Source organism: Podarcis liolepis (assembly GCF_965112155.1).
Source record: "Podarcis liolepis genome assembly, chromosome: 3".
In the NCBI taxonomy this organism is placed as follows: Eukaryota; Metazoa; Chordata; class Lepidosauria; order Squamata; family Lacertidae; genus Podarcis; species Podarcis liolepis.
The window spans coordinates 47,015,844-47,038,517 of NC_139557.1; positions in this window are offsets into that span (position 1 = coordinate 47,015,844).

Here is a 22,674-nt window from a genome sequence, read left to right on the forward strand (position 1 = left end):
TGCACGCCGTGAATTTTATATTCACCTTCCATAACCTATTCCAATCTTCCAATTGGATACTGTACCCAAAGTCTCTCTCCCACTGACCCATCACCGATTTCACTTCTTCGTCCTTCGTATTCCATTCCAGCAGTATTTTATACATTTTTGACAGGTTTTTATGTTCATTGTTTATTATCTCTTTTTGGTATCTAGATTCTTTTTCCTCATAACCCCTTTCCTTCACCTCTTTTTTGAACATTTCATTAATCTGAAAATAGTGCAGCCAATCGTATGTAAAACCTTTAACTTGGTCGTATGATTTTATTTTCCACTTTCCTCCTTCATTGATCACCATTTCGTCGTATCTTCCCCACTTTCCTCTCATATTGATTTTCTTTACCCCCATTATCTCTAACGGGGATAACCAGTGGGGGATTTTTGGTTCTAGTATGTTTTTATATCTATCCCAGACCTCTATTAACGCGCCTCTGAAAACGTGGTCACTAAACCCCTTGTGGACCCTCTTTTTGTCGCACCATAGGTACGCGTGCCACCCAAATCTGTTATTATATCCTTCCAAATCTAGAAGTTCTTTATTTTCCAGCTTTACCCACTCTTTCAACCAGCACAAACATGCTGCCTCGTAATACATTCTCATGTCTGGTAGGGAGAAGCCACCTCTTTCTTTTATTTCTGTCAGTAATTTAAATTTAATTCTGGGTTTCTTCCCTTCCCAGACATATCTTGAGATCGCCTTTTGCCAGTCTCTAAAGTCTTTTGTACCTTTTATTATGGGTATAGTTTGGAACAAAAATAACAGCTTAGGGAGCACCATCATCTTAACCATTGATATTCGTCCCCAGAATGATAATTTCATTCTGGCCCAGATCTCCAAATCTTTTTTTATTCTGTTCCAAACTGGGGTGTAGTTATTTTGGTATAGATCAATATTCTTTCCAGAAAGCCATATTCCCAAGTACTTAACCTTTCTGACTACCTCAATCCCTGTTCTCTGCTGCAATAATTCAATCTTATCCTGATCCAAATTTTTAACAATCATTTTTGTTTTCCCTTTGTTCAATTTAAATCCTGCTATATTACCAAATTTTGCCATCTCGTCCAACATCTCCTTTGTACTTTCTATCGGCTCTTCCACCGTCAGGACCACATCATCTGCGTAAGCTTTGACTTTATATTCGTTGGCACCTAATGTCACCCCTTTAATTTGTTTATTTTGTCTTATTGCATTTAGTAGGGTTTCCAGAATCACTATGAATAACAGTGGCGAAAGTGGGCACCCCTGTCTTGTTCCCTTAGCTATCTTAATATCTTCGGATATAACATTATTGACTATCAATCTTGCTTTTTGTTCTGTGTAAATCGCCCTTATGCCATTCAGAAATTCCTGGCCCACCTCCATCACCTCTAAGTTTTTCATCATAAACTCCCAGACCACATTATCGAACGCTTTCTCCGCGTCTACAAAAATTAGGCATGCTGGTTTGTCACACCTGCTGGATAAAAATTCAATGATGTTAACTATATTTTGTGTGTTATCACTTATTTGTCTTCCCGGCAGAAACCCAGCTTGGTCTTTATGTATAATTTTTGATAGTATCTTTTTTATTCTTTTAGCTAAAACACCAGCAAAGATCTTATAATCTGTATTTAATAAAGAAATGGGTCTGTAGTTCTTAATTTGAGTGGGGTCCGAATCTTGTTTTGGAATTATTGTAATAAACGCCTCTTTCCACGTGTCTGGAATATCCCTTTCTTTTAATATGTTGTTCATTACTTCATTCAGCGGGCCTATTAACGTGTCTTTCATTTCTTTATAATAACTTGATGTAAACCCATCAGGGCCCGGTGCCTTTCCTCTTTTTAATTCTTTTACCACTTCTTCTACTTCTTCTCTACGTATTAAAGCATTTAGTTGTTCTTTTTGATCTATCGGAATCTTTCTCAACATCTTTCCTTCCAAATATCTTTCTATTTTCTCTTTATTATTCCTTTCACTTTTCCTGTATAATTGTTTATAGTAGTCCACAAACCCTTTCCTAATTTCTTTCGGGTCGGTAATTTCTTCTCCGTTTAATTCAATTTTGTTAATCAGTTTTTGTTCTTTTCTTCTTTTTACCTGCCAAGCAAGCCATTTTCCAGATTTATTTGCAAACTCGAAATTTTTTTGTCTTAGCCTTTTTATATTCCATTCGACCTCGTTGTTTATTAGCATAGCAAATTGGGTTTGTAGAGCCTTTATTTCCTGCTTTATCTTCTCATTATTGGGTTTTTTAATCAACTTTTGTTCATTGTCCGTGATCTGTCTCAGAATCTCTCCTGTCTTTTTTTCTTTATTCTTTCTTTTCCATGCTTCTTGTTGGATACATAGGCCCCTCACCACTGCCTTACTTGCATCCCATACAGTACTCAGTTTTGTCCCTTTATCTAAGTTATCCTGAAAGTATTCTACCAGTTTTTTCTGTATTTTTTCAGCAAATTTTTGGTCGGCCCATAAGTTATCGTTCAATCTCCATCTGAAAGTTCGTTCTTCAACTCCTTTTAACTCCATCTTAATCGGATTGTGGTCTGAGATAACTTTAGCCTGTATTTCAATTTTTTGGATTCTTGGTGTGAGTTCACTCGAGACCCATGCAGGGAAAACAATTTTCATCAACCTACCTTAGCTACACCTGCACCCTTATTGACCAGGTGGTGCACAGGACTGCCATGGCAAGGAGAAAATAGCAAAAATCAGGTGTCCCTACCTTTTCTGAGTGGACTTGCTCTCTCCTAGCTGAAATGGCCCTTACTGTTTCACAGTCCTCTTGGAGGTTCTCCAACCTGGTTCCATTGGCTTCCATGTGTTGGATATGAATGGCCTGTGGGGAGGAGCCTGCATGATTCACAGACAAGCTCAGCACTTCCATGAGGCAGAATGGGGCAACTACCTCAGCCAGCAAATTCTGAGGGGGTGGAAAGTGGCTAGAAATGTGGGCCATGTGGTCTGCCCTGCAGCATCTCAGCTAGTTTGCTGCCCTAGGAGACAATGGACGACTGTGTTCCTTCAGCAGTTCTGAAGTAGGCTTCAGTTTGGTCTGATTTTTGCACAGAATGGGGAATATGCCATCTTGTCCTTCACCTCAGGCAACAAAACGGCCTGAGCCACTCCTGTTCATGGAGGTCTCTCTCACAATCTAGAACCCTGATTGCACCAAGTTCTAAATCATGTGGAGGCATCCATGTGTAGGCCAGGCTAGCTGCTTTAGGCCTTCCATAACCTGTACATAGAAGGCTGTGTGGTTATGTTACAGTGGTGCAATGGAGGGGACAGAGACAGTAAGCCCAGCCCCATTCCTCCTTCTGATGTGAAGAGTTAGAAAATAATTTAAATCCAGCCTTTTCTTCTAGCTGCTTGGTCCCTTCTATGGATCAGTTCATCTGCAACAGAATGCATGTCTCACTTGTTTCTTAGACTGTATGTCAGGCTCTAGATCAGGGGAGGGTATTATAAAAAAAATAATAAGGGAGTTACTATCCTTTTAAAAAGATAACTGATATGCCATGGGGGGAAAGGTGGGAACTGGTTTATTTATGAAGACGGAGAACTTACCAATATTGTTTTCTACTGCTGCATGAAACAAGCCTATAAAGTATGTGGAAGCAGGTCTGCAATACTCCACAGTATTGTAACTGCTCATCCATAATTTCTAATGATTTCTATTGGATTTTACACAGGGGATCATAAATCTGTTTAAAAATAAATTTCAGAACTTCAAGGGCTTTTTTGATCTAAAGAAATGGTAGATTCACATTCATTATGCATAGTTGACCCCTTTCCCTCTTTGTTCTCGATGCAAGAGGACATAAAGGCTGGGATTTAATTTTTTCCTGCGTCAAAATGCATAAAACTATCATTCTTTGCATTAATGAGAAATTCAGCTATTGATTCGCTCTTTGCCCTGTTGCCATTGATTTCCCTACTTTTTTGTCATTTAACCTCACATCTGCCAATACGTTATTGATTGCAGAACAAAAAGTCAATCATTTGTATTTTCCTTGGACAGTGTGAACATTTAATTTATTTTCATATCCATTTGGCTCCTTTAGATGAGGTTTTGGAGCCAATAATGAGGCAATTTCCACTGTTTTTGAGCTTGAGCAAGATATGAGTATGAAAGTTAATTTCTGCCATTCACAGGTTAATTATGTACTGACAGGGTACCAGAAAGATTTCACACTTTACCACTTTTACACCTGTTAAGTATGTGTGTATATCTATGTCTGCCTGTTCCTCCATCAAAAATATATATTTGCATGGAATTAAATAGAAGTCTCTTAGGCTATGTTTTGTGATATAGCATTTTCGACCTGCAGATCAGTATCTGGCTGGTTCGTATTACTATATCATCCAAAATTCTTTCCCACAATTGGGAGGGAATACCAAATCGGTAATATCAAAGCTGCAGGTCTCAATGAGCCATAGAAATGAGGCCTTGGAGAGAGGAAGAATATACTACAGAACCTTTTCTTATTTATAGCCTTTTAAAATATCATTGTTAGATGCAATCCTTCACTGGGATCAGTACTTACACATTCATTTTAAGACCTGTATCCTATTCTGTGCTTGGTGCTTTTAGATTTAGAGGTATTCCTATGTCATTAGTTTCAACAGCAATTTTCAGGTCACTAGTTGCTCACATTCTGCTTGATACTTCTGTATACCATTTTATTGATTGAATCTCCTAAAGAAAAAGAGAATAAATGCCAGGCCAATATCCTACCCATATAGTGTGAATAAAATTTATGCTTTTCTCCCTGCCCCTCTCAAATTAAAATATTTACACTTTCTGTGTTGAAAGATTTTGGGGGAAGTCCCCTACAAGGAAATATGCCTGTCTCTGTTTTTCAGATTTTTATGCACTTAAGAACTGGGTTTATGAAAGGGGTTAGAAACAGGAAATAAATGAATGAAAAATAAATAATGGTATGGATCCAAAATAAGTACACAGAAATACATACTTATTTAAAACTACAAAAGGATATCAGACAACCAGGATAAGCTTGGACATTACAGATACAATTGTCAGGATCCCAAAAGTCTGTATCAACTCAGTTGGCTCACCCGTGGACCATTTTTCATGGCAAAGTGCTAATTTCCAAAGTTATTTTGGACTGAAGAAGCCATTAATTTGGCTGATCTTGCGCATGGCTAAAATGTAACATGTAGCTTAGTCCTCAGATTTAGTAGTCACTTTTGTGACTAACTAGAAAACCAGATTTTTTTTGTAGCCAATGCCCATGACATTACAAATCACCAAACAATAAAATCCAAGAGTAAGTTAAAACATATCCAGATAAAAATTGTGAAGTTCCCCAAATCATTTAGATTAAAAAATAAATAAATTCTTTAGGCAGTTAACAGTGTTTTTGATCAGAAAAGTAGCCCAAAAGCTTCTCAATCCTAGCACATATAAAGCTACTCTGTAAGTAAAAAACTTGTTTACATATGTCAGCATGCAATATTGAATACATCTGATGGACTTTGCAGAAAATTCTGAAATGAATAGAAGAATCTATTGCTAGGTGAATTGCGTAAAAGGCCATACAACAGAGACAGACACTGGTCTTTCAAACTTCAGCTGCAACCTGTGTGAGGCCAAAATTCAGTGCCCCCTGCCTGCTGCCTTCTGTTCTGTGTGTTCACTATGTCATATTTGCAGTGCCCTAGGGCACCCCCTTCAGCTTGGTGCCTGGTGTGGGGGAACCAGCCAACCTGCCCTAAATCCACCTCAGCATACAGGATATACTGCTCAATGTCTTCAGTCTGGTTTGACTGACAGATGCAAAGACAAAAATATGTTTATTTTTAAAAGAATTTACTGATCAGGTAGTACGTAGGGCTACCTTTGAAGGTGACCCAGAAACTACAACTAATCCAGAATGCGGCAGCTAGTCTGCTGACTGGGAGAGGCCACCGAGACCGCATAACACCAGTCCTGAAAGAGGTACATTGGCTCCCAGTATGTTTCTGGGCACAGTTCAAAGTGTTGGTGCTGACCTTTAAAGCCCTAAACGGCCTTGGCCCAGTATACGTGAAGGAGTGTCTCCACCCCCATCGTTCTGCCCGGACACTGAGGTCTAGCGCCAAGGGCCTTCTGGTGGTTCCCTCACTGCGAGAAGTGAAGTTATAGGGAACCAGGCAGAGGGCCTTCTCAGTAGTGACGCCCGACCTGTGGAACGCTTTCCCATCAGATGTCAAATGAAATAAACAACTATCTGACTTTCAGAAGACATCTGAAGGCAGCCCTGTTCAGGGAGATTTTTAATGTTTGGTCTTTTACTGTGTTGTTAATATCCTGTGGGGTATAAATAATAAATGATGATGATGATGATTGGATGGAATTAAACACAGTGCTCTCTCTCATTCCATCAGCACAAGGATTTCTTCTCCTACAATAGTGCCTCCCCCCCCTCTTGACATCCTCTGAATTTGTTCTGGAGTCCCCCAAACCACTGTAGCAGCTCTGGGGGTGGAGAGGGCAAAAGTCCAGTTGCACAAACAGAAAACCATACACTGCTTAGACATGGTAGTTGAGTCCCACCCCTAGTTTCAAATCTAAGCCAAAAATCTATTATTGAATCATTGGGGCAGCTTAGAATAGCTAAGATGTCCAATACACAAAAAGTATGTGTGAAAGAAGAACGTTATTTATTTCTTCTCTAGCACCTATGCTTGAAGAAAAATATTTACATTTGAAAAATTGGAATGCTTTGGACCTGGGTGTTTGTTCTGTGATGGAAATGTACACATGAAAGAGATGTTTATACTTTACCCTGTAGACCAGGAAATACTGTGCTATTACTATATACTATATACACTCATGGCCAAAGTTGTGGAAACCTTTTGGGAAAAGTGTATTTCTGAGGTTTGATGGCTCACAACACCACTTTTTTGGGAGTAATACCATAAAACTATATATCAATGGAAAGGTAATTTAATGAAGAATGTAATGCAATGAAGTTTGTTCAGTTATCATTATTCTGTCAAAAGTTATAGCCAAATAACTAGAAGAAGGAAGCACAACTTGCTTAGGTTGATATGCAGTAGCTTTCCTTCGTTTGAATGTAGCCAATCAGCATGAGTGTTTAGAGAGCCAATCAGGTGTTATGAGCCATCCAAACTCAGAAACACACTTTTTTCAAAAGGTTTCCACAATTCTGGCCACTAGTGTACTATATATCATGGTATAGTAAGCATATAGTCAAAGCTAAGGAATGACTAAAGGCATATTCCACCCTCCTTTGTATGATGCTTATAGGACTCAATGTCTCCCTTTTCCCCATCTTGGTCAGGCATGGGTACATAGTAATATGTCTGACTAATACTTCCTATGGGTGGTTTGTGCACACCTACCATACTTAGTGCCAGCTGTCCTGCTTCTCTCCAGGATCGTGCACACAAGCATGTCCTATAGCTACGTTCTAGTTTTCCTACTTCAAATATGATATGCAATAAAGAACTATAGGTATCCATTTGGCTCTGTATAGACTGTTGTTTCAGATGCAAACACAATCTATATAGGAGCTGAAGTAATTTCCATTTCATGTCAAAAAGCCAGCCATTGTAATAATTATATATTTTTTCACAGATCATTTCCTTCCATTTTACCCTGCAGTTATCATATAAAAGGAAAATGATATCCTACATGCAAACTTCAGTAACACTTACTCTGAACAACTCAGGTATCCATTGATGTTTAATGATCCATATTGTTGTGTTTGATAGCAGCTGCTACTAAAATTAACAAGAATTTCCAAAGATGGATCAAATTAGAATTATCTTGTTTTTAAGAAAATGATACATTAGGACATTTTAAGAGAACAATGTATACACCAAACACGTTAGTCATTGTGCAGTTGTTGCAAAAAACCCAAATGCCTTCCTTCAAAAAAGCACAATCATCACTCAGCCACTTCAGGCGAGGAACAACAGATCTCTTTGCTCATGGAGACATATTATTTTGCACAGAAATGGCAAATTCATAGCACTTAAAGCATGACTATAATGTTGTTCCTTAGAAAACAAGACTCAACATTTCCAGTTCCTATTCATGAGTGCTGTGTGACCCAAAGCTGCACATCTCTTGGCAGGGACATGTAGTATATCTGTCACATTTTTAATCTCCCTTTTTCCAAGAGTTGTACTGACTGGAAGATTATGATTGATCACCTCATGGGACTCGTAGTTTACAGAGCACTCCTACCCATGTTTACTCAGAAGTAAGTCCCTGTAATTTCAGTGGAATATAGTTCCTTGTAAGTAGCTGTTGTATTGCTACTGGAAAACCCCACCTCTGAGAGACATTGGATAAATTCTCCTCCTCTTGGAGACATTTGGTTTAAATAGAACTACCAATTTCTCTGTCCATGAGAAGGGTAGAGAATTTCAAGAGGCCATCTGCTCACACCTCTGCTAGCAAGCACAACTCCCCATTTATGCAGAGGTTACATCCTGAGGCACTACACATTTAAGTGAAATCACATATATTGGGAACGCCATTGAAAAAGCCAGCAAACACCCTCAAAACTTCTAGAAACCCTTGGAAAACCCTGAAAAAAACCCCAAATCCACCGAACCGCACCACAAGTGCTCCCTGCAAACCTCATTACTCAAATTCCAACTCTCCACAGGTACCAAAGGTCAGTTCAAATGCTCCTGGAATTGCACTTGCAAAGGCTTGTGGGATTGCTTGATGCTATTTTCATGCCATTTTTTCTGTTTTCATGCTCTTTTAGGGCTGCCTTCTTCCCTTTTCATGCCAATTCCAGATTTGCGGTTATGTGTGTATGTGCAGTCATGCGTGCCTTGAATGCATGTAAATGGGGAGTTGCCTGTATCTATAATTGGGGTTACTTGAAGTACAGTATGTAATACAGAACAATATGGTTTGGTAAATAGGAATTGGACTCAAAATTGATAGGCCTGGGTTCAAAAATTCTCCACTAAGTCTACAACCCTAAACCCTCTTCTCAAACCACCCCCAAAGTTTTTCTCTTTTGCAGCTGCCGCCTGCTGTCTTGGCAGCCTGGCCACCATTTTGCATTGACCACAGTGAGATAGACCTGTAGCAGTGGTGGGGCAACAGTGCTCACCTGTTCTCTTGACAGCTGAGTCCCTGCTACTTAACAGGTCAGAGAGGAAGAAATCAGCACACACCAACAGATGCATTGGATCAGACTCAACTATTGGGAGGATAATGTGTACAGCAAAATGGACTTCCTTAAAAATCTCTGAAATTTTCTCTGGGAGAAAAAAAATGGCTTTCTTTAATCAGCTATAGGTATTAGCCCTTCAAACAAAAAGATTATACAAAATATTTTATTTGTGGATATATGTTCTTTTCTCCCCCTGTAACTCATCTTTCTTGTATTTTCTTGAATTATCTAAGCAGGAACAAAAATGCAATATGAAACCATTTATCAGTTGAATGCATAATCCTAACATTCACGCACAAAAAAAATCTGTAGGTGACATTTAATCAGCTTCATTGTTTAAACATTATGCATAGCTGTCAAAGGATAACCAGCAGAAGCTCATCGCCTTTATGATATGACAAAATGCTCTTACGGGTTTCTGCTCTGCCTGATAGCGCAAAGTTCTTTGTGAGTGATAGGTTTTATCTTTCAGGAGCCCCTGTTTAGGTGATGGTGGAAGAACCAAGATTTTAACTTTACTTTGCCTGATCCAAACAAAGTTCAGCTGAATTTACTTATAAGCAAATATGCTTAGGATCAGGCTGATAACAACCCTGACTCCACTGAAGGAAATGGAAACATTGTGTTAAAGAAAACACTGTGTATATTCAGTCATGTTATTGCAAGACCCTTGCAGTTAAGTAGAACGTCAGTTTTAACATTGTGTTACATTGATATATATAATTGTGTTACATTGATAATGAAAGATGATAACTGCTTTCAAGCTGCTTGCAAACTCTTCCCAATATTTATAATTCCTGGTACAGTACATGCAAATATCCACTCACAGTCAGTTCTTTAAAATCATTTTAAACAGAACCCCCTTCCAACCAATCATTTCCCACATTTTTTGTGTTTTGTTTGCTTCTACCCAGTTGCCCTATTATTTTGGGGAAGAGCATGTAATAATATGTCAAGAGTTTTGTAACCTTGAAATGCATAATTATTATTATTATGCACCATGCCTAAGTACAGCTTTAATAGAGAACATCCCATCCTATATAGTAAAATTGTTTACTGTAAATAATTTGGAAAAGCATGTATTTGAGGCTAAACTATTCTGTTTTAATATAAATATGAAAATAATCAACTTTTTGTAAGTCACCTTAGGAGGGCTGTGCCCTGAAAGGCAGTGACATATAAGCTGCACTTGTTGTTGGGTTGTATTCATCTAAGTCCTATTCAGAGCAGACATACTGAAATTAATGAACCAAAGATGGTCATGTCTAATGACTTCTTTGGGTCTACTCTGTGTAGGACAAACATTTGATACCACCTTTCATCAACAACTTGCACTCATCTGCCCCAGCAAAGATGGTGGATGTAAACAAAGTATGGGATTTTATGAGCTAGCTCTGAGCTAGCTGAAGGCCAGACACCCAGTTTTCAATGATCCTCGTTGCCTACAGCAGTCCAGTTATTTCCTCTATTGCTCCAGGGATCCTGCAACCGGTAGGGGAATTGCTGGGGAATCCACAAAAACCAGGCCTCCAACTTTCATAATCAGAAGTGCTTTGTGGTAACTTCAAGGTTAGATTATTGCAATGCGTTATACATAGGGCTGCCTCTGAAGATGGTTTGGAAACCAGCTAGTGCAGAATTCAGTGGCCAGGTTGCTCACCGGAGCAAAATGGTTTGAGCATTGATCTGAGTCCAACTGCACTGGCTACCAATTAGTTTCTGGGCCCAATTCAAAGTGCTGCTTTTAACTTAGAAAGCCTTAAACTGCTCAGGACCGCAATACTTCAAGGACGGCCTCTTCCCATATTAACCTACCTGGACCCTGAGATCATCTTCCGTGTGCTGTCTCCTTGAGAGGTCTGGAAGGTGGCAACATGAGAATGCCTTCTCTGCAGTGGCTCCCAAACTATGGAATGCTCTCCCCAGGGAAGTTCGCCTGGCACCTTCATTATACACTTTTAGGCAACAGGCAAAAACATTCCTTTTTAACGAAGCCTTTGGTTGATCTTATTGACATCCAACATCCTTCTAAAATGTGGTCCTTTGGGGGTTTTTTATTGGTTTATTGTTTTTGGTTTGATTTTATATGTGGTGGTCTTGTTTGTGAACCACCCTGAGACCTCCGGAAACCTTACAGGGTTTTTATATAAAAGCTAATTAAACATTAGCCCCACCCCAAAATTGATTTGGTGCCTGATCTGGGTCAGATATTCCCCAGGCCAGGTCAGGTCAGGGCTCTGTGCACTAAAACCAACAAACTACACTATCAATTTATGAATTTCTGTGTGTACCTGCACAAAGCCAGGTACTTTCAGCTAGTAGGCAGTATAATTGAAAAAAGAATGAGGGGGCTCTGCAATGCAACTATGGATAATATGTTATCAGCATGTGCCATAGATTTCAGAGGTGGAAAACATTAGGCAAAATTTGTTATCATCCTGGGGGTTGTGGAATGGGCTTGGATAAAGAGGAAAACAGCTATAAAAAGTAGTCATATACAGAAATACAATAAAAAGTTTTAAAATGTTCTGCTAATCTGGAGACGTAAGCCATTTGAATAGGCAAAGTGTTCCATGTAGATGCAGATTTTATTGTTTTCACAAATTTCATTGTCATTTTTTACTTTCAAAAATCTTTACTGAGCATTTCCACAACCTACTGGAATAACTATTTGCCCCATACACACACCTCTTACTTGTCTTCAGAAAATATGTTCCTAATGGTGAAAACATTATAATGAACAATGTGGAGCAATAAGCCCTCGGGGTAGAATGTTTAAACTTGAAAAGTGCCCCTTTCGATGATGTACTCTGCGGCTAGAGAAAAACCACCTGCCACCTGCACATTTTAGATTATTTCCCCCCCCCCCACTGCCCTAATTAACTCTGGGCGCACAGTCAGATTCTCAGATGCTGAACACACACACACACACACACACACACACACACACACACACACACACTGGCTAGATCCTGAGTGTTCACAAAAGGCTCAACACAAAAATCCCTTTGCTTTGCTCAACATGTTTCTGGACCTGCTCAATGACTTCTGTATAGTGCAATGTGCTTCAACAACATTTGCTCCGAATGTGTTCTGACACATCCCACTCCTATTTAGAATTGTTGTGAGCAAGAGAGATTGTCCCCCTCTCTGGAGTATATATTATCAGAATGCTCAATTAGCTGCTGGAATACGGAACAATGTCTTTTGTCTGACCAGCTGCTCTAGCATCCTGTTGCTGGGCATCCTTCATTCCTAATGCACAGGAGGATATGTGCCAATGGCATCATTGTTCATCTGCTGCTGATGAGATTCTTTCACTGGCCAGCTGCTGGACACAGAGCTAACAGCTTGCCAAAAGCACAGACCACAGAAAAACCATGGGGCAGAGTCACAGCTGATGAATATCAGCATAGTTCCTTTGAGTTCACTGGAATGCTACTTATTTAAACCAATCTCTGCCCCCCCTTCAAATTCTTTAATATTGTCCAGTATTCTCTGTATTAACACACTAAAATCTCCAATCCAGTTGTGGCTGTTTTCTATTATTTCTGTTCTGTCATGTAAAATGGAATAGCAGCAATGATTAAACACCCAGAATTATTTTTTTAAAACTACCTTCCTGATATGAAAGAATCTGTCAAGCATTTCTTCTGCTATTATTATTGTTATTTATTATTAAAATTTGTATACTGCCCTTCATCTGTAGATCTCAGGGTGTTTCCACTATGATAAAAGTTCAGCTATTTTTATAGAGGGGGTTGAAAATGTTGTAATATTAAAGAAAGATGGAATAATAAGTGATAGCATAATACAGTTTTAGATATGAAATCCATTTTGTGGAGTGCTTTTAGTGGATAGTGATTGAATCAGGTGGCCATAGAATACAAGCAAGGCAATAGCCAAGTTTACCCGATTGCTGGAATATACTGATCTGAAGATTTTCAGAAACTTGTCTGCCAAGATTGTGACTATTGCCTATTTTCTAGTTAGGCACACAGATTAGAATGATAAAGAAGTTGCTTTGTTAACTGTGAGGGACATTTACCACTTTGGGAGATGCCTTTGCAGCTGAGTAATTATCTCATTTAGGCTAGTATGGAAATAATTGTGCTCTTCAGCATTGTTAGGCCTTTGAGGACCAACCTCAAGGACTGAGCAGAGCATGGGTGATTAACCTGTAGCCTTCTGGATGTTGTTGGACACCAACTCCCACTGGCCTCACACAGCATAGCCAATGATGAAGGATGATGGGAATTGTAGCCCAACCAGATCTGGAAAGTCACAGGTTTCTCATTCTTTTATTAGTCAAATAAGTTGCAAACAACAACAACAACAACCCCACTCATTCATGCAACTGTGATATTGTTTTTAATGAAGTGGTATTTTTTAAAAGCTACAAGCACTTCTGTGGAAGAGGTATATATTTAGGCAATAAGAATGACATGAACTATTTGGACATTACTGGTGGCCTCTGAGTATATACCTCTTCCTTACTGCACGGGCCAGCAACTACAAACTAATGTAAACATTGCTTTCTTTAAGAGCTCCACTGTTGTGATTCCCACAATTTCTTTCCAGGATTGTACATAATGGGCTAGATTTCTTTATTCTTTCACTTCTTGGCTTCTCTGGGGGAAATCTGAGATTGACACAAGTAAAGAGGCCCTATTAAAAGCTAAGAGTTTTATCTGGGGGAGAATGTACGGGCTATTTTCTCATGCTCAGATGGGGCTAGCCTTCCCAGCAAGTGGCATTTCATAAAGGGGCAGTGCTTTTGCTCACACAGCACAATTTTCCCTCCTCAGTACTCCCTCAAACAAGTCTCTCTCTCTCTCTCTCTCTCTCTCTCTCTCTCTCTCTCTCTCTCTCTCTCTTTCTCAGTCTAACTTACTTCAGAGGGATGTTATAAGGATAAATTACTAGAAACCTTCCCAGAGTGCAGAAGGTTATTCTGTGTGACCTTCAAGTATCTCCCAGTCTCAGACTACTACCTGGTGTTATCCCCAATCAGCTGGATTCACAAGTACAGTGCACAATTAAAGTCTCATTTATGAACCATAACAATTTAGTACTTATGATTTCCAAAATGCACAGTCTCTTAACTTTTTTTCCAGGATTCATATCCTGTATTATAAGTATCACCTTAACTTCATTTTAGTTTTGACAAGCTACTTGCAATCTCTGCATCTTAGATTCCATTTAGTGGCTTCTTTTTGTTCTTAATAGGCTCAGCTTTCATGGGCAAAGCATTATCTTGCTTGCTATTTCTCAGGAAAAAGAAATTTGACCATTAGAAGCCGGTAGTCCCTACCAAAATTTGCTGGCGGGAGGGTGTTTGATTTACTCTAGCAGAAGACCACGGTGATTATATTTCAAAGAATACAAGCTCCTTAAAAAAATTATATTTTACAGGCTCACTTATCATCTTTAAACTTGCAAGCCCTGCACTTTTTAAGAGAACTGGCACTTCTTGATACAGATGAAAAATCACCAGATCTTTGTTAGCCACAGCATTTTTTTTTTAGAATGAAAAATCTGGAATATTAATTACAAGCTTCAAGCTTAAATGCCATCAATGCTTTAAATCAGAAACCTTAGAAACAGACATTTTAGAAGTGCAGCCTGATTCTCTGTATGTTGACTTGAATGTAATTACCATTGCATTTAGCTGGGCCTACTCCCAAGGAAATGTGCATCAGATTTTAATCTTAAGACTCCTTGTGATCACTGCACAATTCTTCTTAAAGGAACACTCTCAGCACACCCCATTTGCTGTTGTGCTTCGTTGTAAGGTTGCCCGTGGCAGGGGCTTACATGCTTTGCGACTGTCATGGACACAAGCACTGTAACCATGTAGGGAATAAACCATCTCTAATCATGTGGTGAAGAGAAACATTAGGTGCAGGATGGAAGGATGAATGCAGGAAGGGGTGTGCATGCAAGTCCCAGCCCCAATGTCCCTGCACACATCATGTTCCCCCATCCTCAATCCTCCTTGTGTTGCTCAGGAGAAGTCTTCAAGGGGCTTCTTCCTGATGGCATGCAGAAGTCTCCACACAATTAGGGACCGTGATAAAGCAGAAACCCTGACTGTGCAAGGGAGTCTATTTGCACTCAGGTGAATGCAGATAGAAGCCCCCTACAGACTCTTTCCTGAACTTGGGGATGGTCAAGGACTGAGCGGAGGGGCACAAGGACATTGGGGCAGCTGGGCTTGTGTGTGTACCTGTGCCTCCATCAACAATTTCAGCATCCACAGGTGGGGAGGCATCCATTTTCAGCTAAGACCTGAACACAGCTATTACATTTCCCCTTTCAGATATCTGGAGAAGCAGAGGAGTGTGTTGTGTTGTGTTGTGTTGTGTTGGCAGAGGCCACAGTCAATTTCTTCTTTGTGAGGCCACATATTCTGTGCAGCCAGTAAATGGACACTTACTAGATCCCACAGTCCAGCCTCAACACCCTTTCTTTCCTATATCATGCATCAGATCTGCAGCTCTGCTCCATTCATCTGATGAAGTGGCTGGGAATTCACAAAAGCTTGCACCATGGAAGGGAGTGTGGAATTCCCCTGCAGTAAAAAGACAGCAACGATAACACATTAAACAACAATTTGTTGCCTTTTCATGACTCCCAGACTTAGCTGTCTGAAACAGCTCCCTTGCTGCCTATTAAGTTGGCCTGGCAGGGGAAGATTCCTTTGCAGTCAGTTTAGTACAATGCATGTGTAATCTGAGCCAAAGGGTCATCATAGACCTGTTTTTCCTCAGTCCTTGGTGCCTGGACACTGCTTACACTTCAAGTTGGATCCTGACTCTTGTATAGCCAGACAACCTCTATGTGGAGCTCCTCTAAGAATGAACTACTTTGGCCTTTTAAAGCTACTTCCCCACCCCATAAATGTAACAAGGTTTGCTAAGATTAAAAGTGATGAAGGAAAATAACTGTGGCTCTGCAAGAAGCAATATGTTTAGATCTGTAATTTACTTTCTTGAAACAATATTCTCATTTAATCTCCAACCAGACATCCTATGGAAAGCGGGAGATGAAAAATATCATTTTCCTAGGAGGGGTTTGACTTTCTTTTCTTTTTTTAAATTAGAGGTACATTATAAAAGCTGTGATATTTTATATAAGCCTTGGTTTTTATGGGCGCTTATAAATGGCAACATGCTGCTGAGAACAGAATAATTATGGAAAACAGCTCAAACCTTTAAAGGAAATATTATTTACAAAACAAATTGCAACTTGTTCAATTTTTAAAACCATAATGCTAATAATTAAATGTTGGCAAAGGCATATTTCCCATATTTTAATATATAGATAGATAGATTTTAGATTTTATTTATACAGGGTTATGACTTTGACGGTCAGTCTGGCTGCTACCCTGGGCCCCTTCCAATTCTTGGGATCCTGTATCTGTATCATGTATAAAAGCATATTTTTTTCTCCAGGCAGAACTCAATAGAATTCAGTTCTGGCACCTCTTTTTCTAGAAAAAACAGCACTGTATAAAAGCAAACTTACCAAACTAGCTCCTTTGTCGAAGTAATGGCTTTAGCTGGTCTGTCACCAGCATCTCAAAGAGTGAGCTAAGTGATGGTGCTCTCCAGGAAAGCGGATAGGCGTTTTTATCCACACCCCTCACTTTGCTGGAGACCATGTGATCCTAAGTAGAAGAACAATAGTCAAAGCTCTACGCAGAGAGAGAAAGATACATGTTTTTGCTCTATGCTGGATCCAAAGCTGTGGTTAATGAGGAAGCAAGGTCTTTTGGGGTGTTAATGCTGGAAGCCGTTCCATCCTTTGCTCAGCTTATATATATATGTAAATAAAACCATATATCCTAAAGACACCACAGTCTCTCAGAGCTGACCTTCATTGCAAGGAAACCAAACCTCTGAAGTCTCTCAATGCTTGGAGACTGGTGTAGTGTGTAACAATATCTAATTAACCATAGCTCCAGGCAGGTGTGAAAGCCAACATATCTCCTTCTCCAAACCAGCTACCTTGTGGTAATTTTACTGGGTTCAGTGTGACTACTTTGAGTAAATATTAATGTGATGATTATTGCTAGATAATGGCATGCATTCACGCTGCAGTAACTTTAGGGGGGAAAGAGGGGACATAATTTTAGTTTTTTAACACTGCAGCTTAACCTGTTCCGGTAAGTGTATTATGAAAGAAAACATTTTATTGCAGGCCTATTTCTGTTCACTCAATCTCTGCCAGTCCAGTTAGATTTTGCATCCTTTCCGCCCACTTCAACACAAGTACATGCTTAGACTCCTGATGCAGCAAATCTCTCCTTATTAAAATTGCCATTTCCATATAAGACATCCTGATTGAAAACTGGCTCCTGCTTTTATTTCCTTGCCTTCCTGAATCAGGTATGAAGTACTTTAGTGGATCTGAGCCGCAGCTATTAGCGTTTTGTGGAAATAAATGCCAAATGTGCCATACTTTAGTTGTAGTTCAGGAACAAGTGTTTGACTTCTCTGCAGATGATTCCATAGCTGTCACTTCTGTTCTCCTAGAACAGTTATTTTATTTTTGTTTTGTTTGTTTTATTTTTACTGTGGGTCAGGAAATACATGAACGTGCAATTTGTGACACCACATCAATTCAATCATGGTTCTTTGGATGTCCAGTCATTAGTAAATGGAGACTATATACCTTCAAATCCCTTCCCATGTTTTTGTTGGCATTTTTAAATTCCTGAGTCTTGCCATTTTCATTGTTTTTCAGTTACAACCCAACAATTCTGTCATGTAACACCATTGATTAATTACTGATATTTTAGTGGTTGCATGGAAATTACAGAGATTTATTAAAACTTAGCATTATTCAGAATGTACATTAATGCTGTGATCCTGTACATCCCTGAGAGTAAGTTGCATTAAACTGAATGGGACTTATTTATAATTATGCACATTATAGGATTGCACTGTATGTTCTGACAAAATACGGAGGGTTGGATTCAACATAGCATTAAGGTGAATGGTCCACCAGCACAATTTTTTTCCTTGTGCAAAAAAATGTCCTCTCCTTGTGCTCCCAATCTGTTCTGGAGTTTCCCCCCAACTCCCCAGAGCAGATTTTGTGGGGTGTTGTAGGGCACACATGAGAGAGAAAAGTGGGGGAAACCTCATTGTGCTAGCAATAATGCTTGCACTAGTGCAAGAATTTAGTTGAATACTTCCCTGAGATGATTAAAGGAGATAGGATTTGACATTCTGACTTTAGTTTCGTGGAGAACTATACTCCAAAATTCTTTAATCTTATAGGACCATTTGAGACTAGAGACAGTTAAAGAATATACACAGTCTGGATTTAAGTCAAATCATTTGCTTTCTTCCAACTATGGACTTCAAAATAAATATCTGTCCCTATGTATATAGCTAAAGTTCACTTGATTGAGCTACACTCTCTTAAAAGTTTGCTTGATAAGTCAGTTTTCTCTATCAGTTCAGTACAATTTCTAGCCACCAGTATTAGCATTCCAGCTGGGTTATTCATCCCACCATGTTTCGGTAATTGCTATGTGTTCGCACCTCTCCCCCCACCCGAGCATTATTAATTCAAATCCATCCTGTTTATTACTCATGCTCCTGGACAATAGGAAACGGCAGGCAAGGAAATCTGCTAGGTTTGAGGATTTAGAGTCTAGCAATGCACTTCCTGGGGCTTTTTTTAAAAAAAGTATTCTCCAAAACCTAAGCTTTTAATAAAAGAAGGGGGGCAAACAAGCATCCCAAAACTTCATATTTTATAAAGAGCTTTTACTATACAAAATCAGAGAGTAAAACTAGAGCAAAATTATATGACAGGTGTTTCAGAGTAAGGGTTAGGAATTGGACTAGCCCGGAGGGTTATATCTCTGTTGCAAGTTACCTAGTCCCAGACTATCAAGTGGGACTCAGACTCAGTCTTGGGATCCATACGCAGCTGCTTCATATGGTAATTCACTGAAAGGCAGCTCGCAGCATCTGTCGAGAAGGGGCATGCATCAGCACTGCATATTTTCTCAGTTAGGAGCCAAACAGGAGTGATCCACATGGGTGTCTTCATAAATGATTTGGGGGGGGGAGGTCTAAGACTTGTAAACTACAGGTTATTGACTTGTTTTGTATTTGACTGAACCCCAGTTACTGTTAGAATTCCTGCACCATGATTGCAGTCATGGGATTTTTGTATATCCCATGACGGTGTATGTTTTGACTCCACAAAGTAGGAAGTGACAGAGACAGGATGTTTGTGTTACTGTGTTCCGTGAAGTGGGACTATTGTCCTTTGTTCTTTTTCTCTTTGCTGTCTGATGCTAGAGAGAGAGGGAACCATGTTGCAGTGCTCCCTGTGTGTTTATATGGAAATAAAGTAGATTAGCCAAAATGCTGAGTTGCTGAGGTCTGTCATGCAAGTTGCGCAAACTCTGCGGATTCCTAAGTGTGCCGGTGTTGGTTGGCATCGGTCGCTGTGATGTTTGGGCTGAAGAAAGCTTTTGAAGCTCCCGAACAATCAACCAGGAGGGAGGGAACATGCCAGTTGGGCATGTGTCTCTGCCAGGGTCCTACACGAGTGTAGGATGAACTCCTGACAGTTACATGGTGCTGCTGAGAAGGAATGAGGAACATTGGTGGGTTGTGCCTATGGATGATTTATTGTATTGTATGGAACTATACATACAGTGCCCTGAATCTATGGCCCCAATCTTCAACATACAGTAGGGAGGGAAGTGGAGGAAGGAGAGACACTGCATCTCCTTACTCCAGCCACCTGACTGAGGGAGAATTGCTGCTCTTCTATGAGGAGCTTCCCTCTGGAAGGAGCAGCAACCCTTTCACAGCTCAGAACTTGAATTACAGCACAGAACAACTCAGGAACAGATCATATTTTTAAAAAAGTGCACAGATACAAGGCAACTCTCGAGACCTGTGAAATCTCAGTCTGTGCTATTTATTACAATATGGGTTTCCCCCCCTCTATAAAAAATGAGATTCACACTAGGTATCTTGCTACAGCTTATTGTTGTCCCTCAAGGCTGCTATGCTAGGATGGAGCCGAAAACTAAGTTTGGTTCTTGAGTGGTACGTTATTACAGATTTAGCTGCTGAGCTATATGATTTTACTTATAAATATTGAGATTTCGCTCTTCGCATATGGTGCCTTTGCTGTGCCCTTGTTGCAGTTTATGCTGATGCTAAAAAAAACCCTCAAATACGTTGATGGTACTTATTCTCTTCTAACACAGCTCCCTAACTTGCTCTGTCCTGGGGCCAAGATGCTTAGTCAGCTGGGGCTTCCCCCTTGCTCTCAGAGGGTTCATGTTCTACGTTTGCAGTTGTGAGTATGAAGCAGACCATGATTGTACAGATGCTGATTTTTCACACTAGGCCTCTTTCAGAACCCCACAGACCCATGAGCATATTATCTATATTCCTGTGGAGCTCTCTGAGTAAGGGCTATGTTCACCACAGAACCAGTTTGTCAGCATTTTTCAGCTCAGTAGTTTATGCCAGGGAGCCACTGAAAGCAGAAAAAAAAGATGCCATCTTCCTGCTGATGAAGTAATCAACACACACCTGTTTTCTGCTGTGAAAAGCAAAACCAACCTGCAGTTGTTAATGCTGTGGCCTTTTAATCTGCAAGGTGGCAAGAAAGAAGCCTACCAAAAAGATCTACTTTTGACAAGCTTTCTCTGACTGTTTGCAAATTGAACAGGAACCACAGGACACTGGCATATGTATCTGTTTCTGTGATGACAGATTATAATGTCACTGCTAAAAATTAGAATCTCACATGACAAAAAGAGAGAGAAGCCCAGCTGTGAACAAAGCTTTTGTTTATATCAAGACCAACCAAAATGGCTTGTCCTCCTGTCTCTGTTCAAAACGCAACCTAGCATTGAGTGTTCCCATTTAAGCACGAAGAACAGGTGCTACATTCACTAGACAGGGTACAAAATCTGTGTACTCTGTTTTCCATATGTTCAATAGGCTCCAATAGGTTTTTTCTTTGTTTCACAGGAAGCATAGGAATAGATGAAAATACCTTTCTCCAAGTCAAAATATTGACCCATATAGTTCAGAAGTGAACAGTGACTGGCAACAGCTCTCAGGTTTTCAGACAGAGATCTTTTTGAGCCCCAAACATTGGCATGAAACATGCAAATGAACTATGACCTTTCTCCTTTTAAATTGGACAAGGATTGTCTGAAAACAATGAAAATCAGTTTTCACAGGATCTTTGATCACCTTTACAGAAAATTTACAAGTAGGAAAAATGGCTTGAGGATTCTCTTTCTTCCAGTTTGTTTCGGTTCCTGAGAACCTCCCATAGGTTGTATCCAAAACAGGGAGTGTCCAGGGATTCCTCCTCCACCTGAAGTTCCTCATACTCCCCAGATCTTCTCTGAAGGGTTCCCAACATCCCAGAGCCAATTATGGTGGCAAGTTGGGTGGGTTCTGAATGGGGGAGAGGAATGAATCTCAAATTGCTTTCTTTTATGTTCCACTAAGGTATGCATTTTTGTCAGGGAAGGTCTACTAACTGGATACCACCCTATTAGCGTCAGGGGCTTGATTGTATCTTCTGTTACCTTCAATGTTAGTGGGTTATCTTTGGGATATGGTGCCATTGGGCTAATGCAGACAAATGGAGGTCATGAGATGATGGATCTGATGGCTCCTATGAAATAGACACCAAACTATAATGTTGGATAGGTAAAGGTAAAGGTACCCCTGACCATTAGGTCCAGTCGCAGACTCTGGGGTTGCGCGCTCATCTCACTCTATAGGCCAAGGGAGCTGGCTTTTGTCCGCAGACAGCTTCCAGGTCATGTGGCCAGCATGACTAAGCCACTTCTGGTGAACCAGAGCAGCACACAGAAATGCCGTTTACCTTCCCGCTGGAGCAGTACCTATTTATCTACTTGCACTTTGATGTGCTTTCAAACTGCTAGGTTGGCAAGAGCAGAGACCGAACAATGGGAGCTCACCCCGTTGCGGGAATTCGAACCGCCAACCTTCTGATCAGCAAGCCCTAGGCTCAGTGGTTTAAACCACAGCGCCACCCATGTCCCAATAATGTTGGATATGTTATTGCAAACCAACAACTACAAGAATTTGCACCAACAGTCCTGTTCACTGTACTGAACTACCTGCTTCTCTTTGAATTAGTCCAGAGAGTGGTGAGCCCTGAACTGTCATGGGGATATATTTAAAGCTGCTGTCACTTAATCCTCCAGATTTGTCTGCATCTCCCCATTCTTTTACATAGTCCAGATAGGAAGCACCTATGGCTCCGTGCCGAGTTCTATTGACTCTAAGAGATCAACTGTCATCAAAATAGCAGGAGCCAATTTGCTGATTTTAAAAAAGGAATAGAGAATGACTCTCCTTGCCAATAATTTTCATCACTGGTTATGTTAGAAAAGCATCCAAAAACACCTTTCAGTTGGCAACAAATGAATTT